The sequence below is a fragment of the Triticum dicoccoides genome, chromosome 1A, assembly GCF_002162155.2.
Source record: "Triticum dicoccoides isolate Atlit2015 ecotype Zavitan chromosome 1A, WEW_v2.0, whole genome shotgun sequence".
NCBI lineage: Eukaryota > Viridiplantae > Streptophyta > Magnoliopsida > Poales > Poaceae > Triticum > Triticum dicoccoides.
The window spans coordinates 3,645,129-3,651,488 of NC_041380.1; the positions used below are offsets into that span (position 1 = coordinate 3,645,129).

Below are 6,360 nucleotides of genomic sequence, written 5' to 3' on the forward strand. Positions count from 1 at the left end.
AATGGAAAACTGAAAAAGAAAAACCAATGAAAACCAGAGAAGAAAATAAAAAAACCCGAGGAACCCCGATACTGCAATAGTGATAAAAACTCGCGCTCAGCTACGGTGTTGCGCAGACCCAATACCCGCTGTGCTCTAGGCGATTCATGTATGAGAAGAAAAGAATAAGAATCAGTATGAGTGACACATAGCTCGCGCAGCGTATCACATACGGAAGTAGGGAAACGAAACTAGTCAATGAGGATGGCACACAAGAGTTGGAAATTCCAATTGTACCTAACAAATCGCATATACACAAACTGCTGGTCTCAACTGAGACTTCTGCATCTAGTAACTGTAGCTGCTGAAGGTACAAAATTAGGAAGGAAGGCACTAACTTGAGCAAGCACAACAAATGGAGCTGCCGGTCATTTACTGTAGTGATGAGCCACCACATTTGCTTTCTCTCAGAAATGAACAGGAAGATCACTTGCACTGCCATCTGAGCTGAGCTCCAAATGGCATCACATTAAATAGACTGGTAGTAATAAACTAGACAGCACATTAACCAATTCTCTGGCATACATACATAGGACACCGAATAAATCATACTAGCTGCGGTGCTGGCAAACATTACTATGAATAATGAAATGGCCTTAATACTGGTGAATTCATGTTGTCCCGCACCCAAACATTCACAGTCTCCAACCTGCTATCTCTTGAAAGCCTTCTCACGTAATCCCTTCTGGAATTAAAGTTTTTTTATGCAATCCCATAAGAGTCGTCTGATTCTTCTTTTGAGGCTAGCAAATGGATGGTCAAACATAACCAGATTTAGTACCAGATCGTCAAGTACAGAGGCCTTTTTTGCTCAGATATACTATCAATGGGAAAAACAAGGCAACAGTGGAGATTACAGTCTTTAAAAAGAGCAGCAATGTGAATTACAGTCTTACTTGCTTGGTGTTCAAGTTCTTTCTCGGGGATGTGCTCAACCTTTTGCCAGTTTGGATGTCCCACTGTCTGACAGGACTTCAAGAACTCATCATTGCAGGTATAAAGGGAAAACTCCTCAAGAGACTGCGGCAATGTTGGGAGAGACCGAATATTCTGGCAGATATAGATCATCAGATTCTTGAGTGATGTGAGGTGCTCCATATTGCCTGGTAAGGCGTCCCAGCTGCAGTCCACAAGCATGAGCACTCGAAGATGAGGGAAAGCCTCAAGTTCAGGACCAGCTCCCAATTGGACACAAAAAGAGAAGCAAAGCGCTTGCAGGCCACCGTTCTGCTCACTCAGCATCCAATCTGGGTACCTCGAGCCTCTGTAGGCCAAGATGTGCAGTGTTTCAAGTCCCACGGGAGGGCACAGGCCACAGGCCCTCAAGTACCTCTGCCTCAATTTCTGGACTGCACCTTGTACCGTAACCACCACCCCATGATAGTTCCAGATTAGTGAGCCGTTCCTTGGCAGCTAGGTTGGCTTCAAGAGCTTCCTCCTTGCTTTCAACATTTTCGAGGCCATGGATCGACAGGCTGCCACGAAACATGTTTAGGTCCCTCAGCCTGCCAATGTTCGGAAATTCCATGCCCGAGCAGAATATGTGCCCTAGGTTTATAGGATCAGCAAAGGTAAATTCCAAAAGTTTGCCATCACCAAAATCCAACACCTGGATATGGTGAAGTTTAGTCAGTGTCCTTGGTAAAATTACCGTGCAATGGAGCTCCATCCTGAAAGAAAAATAGCGTAGGTGCTTCAACAGACTAATTTATTCGGGGACCGAGAATTTATCATCTTCCCTGATTTCACCATCTTCCCAACTGAAAGCAACGGCAAGAACTCGCAATTTCGGAAACATCTTGCATATACTCTCAATGACTTTTTCCTCAACTCGTGTACCATCTTCAACAACATAAATTATGAGAGTGCGTAAATTTTCCAGCTCAAGGATCTTCTCAGTGATCAATTTTGCATCATAGTTCCGAACAAAAAGATGGCGGACATCTCGAGGGACATCTCCTTTCCAGCCTTGTCTCTGGCTCCTTCCATTCTCAATTCTGAAGTAATCACTTCCAGTTACCTTGTCTATTAAATCATGCAGCAGATCATGAATCGTAAAGCAATCAGTATCAGAACTAGTTCCTTCTGGTTGCAGAAACGAGCATGACAGTAACTCATTAATGTAGCGCTCTGCTTCATCTTCCACGTCATTTGTTGCATTATTGGTCTTTACAAACCCATGCGCTGTCCACAGGTGAACTAAGTCATCCCTTCTCAACTTGTATCTTCTGGGGAAAATATTGCAGTATTCTAAGCATCGCCTGATGTCCGGATTAAGCCGTTGGTAGCTCCACCAAAGAGCATCCATGGTGTCATTCAACATGTCATTGCTTGCCGTAGTTTTCCAAAAACTGTTATCTCAGTTTGCCCCAAGCCATCCGGCAACTATTACTCCTGCAATAGGTGATTTGTGTAGCTTTTTTGCGATCACTCTACCAGCTTTTTTAAATTCTTCTTCATCAGCAACACTTATACCACCAAGTGCATAATGCATAAACATCTTTAGGTATTGATTCTCATCCAAGTCAGGCATTTCAATAGGCTCATGATCACATAGAGCTGTAGCTGCAACTTTTGTTCGTGCTGTCACCAAGATTTTGCTTCCTTTCAACCCCACATTGAGTGGATAGATTAGTTCCTCCAGCTGCGGGTCATTCTTGCTCTTCACCCAGAGATCATCAAGTATCAATAAGAAATGTTTGTCGTGCAATTCTTTCTTCAACTTCTCTTCGAGCTCCTCATGATCTGAAACACTGCAGTGTCGCTCTGCTGTAATATCCTTCAGCATTTCATGAAATATATCATCAACACTGAAATTCCCAGACACATGAATGCACATGGTGGTGTCAAAAAGTTTCTCCTTGCATTCCTTCTTTATGTAATCTCGAATATATTGTGCAAAGGTAGTCTTCCCGGACCCTGCAACACCATATATACCAATCACCGAGTAACACATACTAGTACTCGTGCTTGGTGCATCATCATGTGGTATCTCACGGAGCCGTGCCATGACAGAATCACGCAACCCCTCTCGACCAAATACCTTCCGGTTGCTAGCAGTTCTAATCTTACTCCTGTTCTCGTTGGCAATATGATCCGGTGTGCTGTTGCTTGCTACAGACAAGAGTGACTTCTTCACTTCACTGATGGTGTTTTCTACCTTCTCTATTTTGTTCTTCAATTTTCGTCTTGAGATAGCAGTAAGGGCAAAATCTAATGCGGTAGCATTCTCCTGCAAGAGGCAATATCTCAAATGAGCATTCTCACATATCTATTCTCTCTGATGCATAACAAATGGGACATTGCTGCTGGAACAAAAATGGGAAAATGTATATGCAGAAAAAAAAATACAAAAATCATTGATAAAACAAAACTGACCATGATGGAAACATTAACCGGCTACTAATGACTACTCCCTCCGTCCCATAATATAGGATGTTTTTCAACACTGGTGTTGTGTCAAAAAACGTCCTACATTATGGGACGGAGGGAGTACATAGTACAGCTTTGGAATCAATGCTGCATACAAACAAGAGAAGGAAAAATATGATATTGGTAACTAATATTGTTTATTACATTCCAAATCTGGAAATTGAGACCTATCCCTTTTCAATGTAAATTCAGGTGTAGAAAAACTTAAGTGTTGTGCACACATCATAGTATCACGGCGCAAATCAACAATTTTATTACTACATACTTAAACTGAGACGGACCTATGGGACATGATTGGCCATTGCATTGTAGAATGTAGACCAACCGTAATTAGTAATTGCGTGTGCTCATCTATCACATATACTCCCATTTATGTTGAAATACAAGTCTGTCTGTAGCATGGGGCATTTTATTTTCTTTTTTGACCTTGATGATGTGAAATTATAGAATTAGTATTACGTTGACTGCCATGTTAGAAATTTAGACAGATATATACATATGAGATGACTGTTGTCCACAGAGCACAAATATGTGATTCAATTTTGAACACTCGCTAACAGAAAAAAAAATATCAAAAAATGAATTATTTTTTACACGTGTACATAAATCTTTTTACATGTGCAGAGAGTGCATAAGAAAGAAACAAGGAGTCGAAGGAGATGAAATTGACGAGTGTACCTGGTAACTTGTGATGCCAACCACGTTGTATGACCAGTTTCTGTAGAAGCAGGCAGCCTCAAACACATGAACAAACCAGCTGTATAGTGATTTACAACAATTCCCGAAGAAGTCGAGCGAGGTGCACAAACAAGAGAGCCATGGCCCCGAGGAATCTGAGACTGTAGTCGCCGGATCAGGCTCGACGGAGGCTGCAGCACCAGTAGCCACCGGAACGATCTCACTGCCAGAGGCCACATCACTGATAGGATAGCCAGCTCGTTGGAGGAGATGACGGGCGGCCCGGACCGTGTCCACCCGGGTGAAGTTGCTTTTGCAGAGGGCAATGCACGTGGTCACAGCATGGCAGAGGCGGTGCGGAAACCTGTTGCGGTACAACTCGATCTCGTGATGATCATCCAAGATGTGTTCCGCTTCCTCCCGGGCGTGCCGCAGCAGGGCCGCCATCTTGTCCAGCGCAGCCACTTCAGATTTCGGTTTCTTTCCTCTCTGCATCATCCTCTGCTCATCTACGGCCTCCAGCGTGTTCTTCAGCTCCAGGCTGATGCGGATTTCCAGCTCAAGGAGCTTCTGCGACGCGTCGAAGCCGAGGTAGCAGAGGATCTTGGGCGGAAGCGAGCCGATGATGGGCGCCAGTAGCCAGCCCAGCACGGTCATGGTCCAGCCAACCGAGGCAACATCCCAGCTGGAAGCCATGGATTCTTCTTGTCCAGGAAGGTGGAATTTTGCTGGGAACAGAGTGAATTGGGGAATATTATTATTTTCTTGGCTACAGGCGGAAAAAACAGAGGCAAGAGAAGTGGCGTTAATTAGCTAGTACAAAGATGACGAGGAAGAAATCTTTACCGGGTGGTCGATGTCGCCGTCCGCCGCGGTGGAGGGGGGTCGCCGGTGCCGGTCCGGGCGCCTGGCTGGGTTAGGCGGTCGGGGGATTTTTCTTTTTTTGCTTTGCCTGGGCGGTGAGACTGAGAAGTAGGAAGGAGCTACGGGCTTTGCTGAGGAGGAAAGGGCTCCCGAGCCACGGGCTTCGAGCGGCGCCGCCGCAGCGGTGGAAGGCGGCTGGAGCTGGGGTTCGCCCGTGGCGGTGCGGGCGGCTGGGGTTTTTCGACTATCCGGAGCTGGGGGAAGAAGAATGCGCGTGGGGGAGCTGGGAAAAGAGGAGGCCGCTCGCCTTGTGAAGGCGGGGGATGCTTTTCTTTTCAGAAATTCATTTCTAACACACATGACACTGCAAAAGAAGGCTTTTTCTAGAAATAATAATAATCGAAAACACTATGTATATGCCTCAAAAACTACTGGATTTTTTTACATATACATGCGTACACATATGTGGCTACGTATGAAAATTCATATATAAATATATATTATTTATATGTGTACCACAATAAGAGCATCTACAGCCGGACGCCCTATTTCATCTCTAAACGCGTGCAACGTCTGCGTAGCCAGTGCCTGGTCAAAAAAGGTTGATCCAACCGGACCCTTTACTTAGTCCCTATACGTCTGAACTGATCGGCGCCCCTCAAATCGGGACCAAGTATGAGGGCGACCTAACGCGGCCGGCGGATGGCGGGAAGCTTCTCTATTGTTGCATAGGTCGATCAATTCTCGTTGTCTGAACATGGTGGCCTGACACTTGATTTCATTTCTTCATTGATGATTGTTTATCCAGTGTCAAGTTCATCTCGTTCATATATGTTGATGGCCCTACTACAATGAAAGAGATTTTTAAATTATCATCGAATTTTATTTTATTCGGCACATTGTGATTCAAAAAGAGCCGTGCAAGCATTAATGTTTCGTTTGTGAAGAAGATATACCATGCCTATTTAATATTCTCTATGATAAGCAAAGAAGATTAACAGTGACAGTCTATCTCCTTAACAAAGGGCACGATGATGATTGAACCTTATCACTTCTGGATGATCCGGCTATTTAAGCCGATCGACTAGCTCCTCATGCGGCGAGATGGCACCAAACATTCAAAACCCGCCGGCTCAATACGGATGTGAAAATCTTAAGTATGAGCAATTTATTCGATGTTTCATGACAGCCCTGACCGACAAACACAGACTAAAACATCCAACATGATTGATGTGCATGCGTTTGCATGTATTAGCTGTTTTGGAAATAGGCTTATGGTTGCATATGGTAAAATTTGAGGCCCGCCCGGTCATAGTCCACAGGCGCGTTAGCGGACATCCGCGGGCG

At 44.7% G+C, this 6,360-nt stretch overlaps 1 pseudogene; it reads right to left on the reverse strand.

Annotated features, from left to right (window-relative positions):
• Positions 1 to 503: 503 nt before the first annotated feature.
• On the reverse strand, positions 504 to 4,871 carry LOC119357500 (annotated as a pseudogene).
• Between the last annotated feature and the right edge of the window lie 1,489 nt (positions 4,872 to 6,360).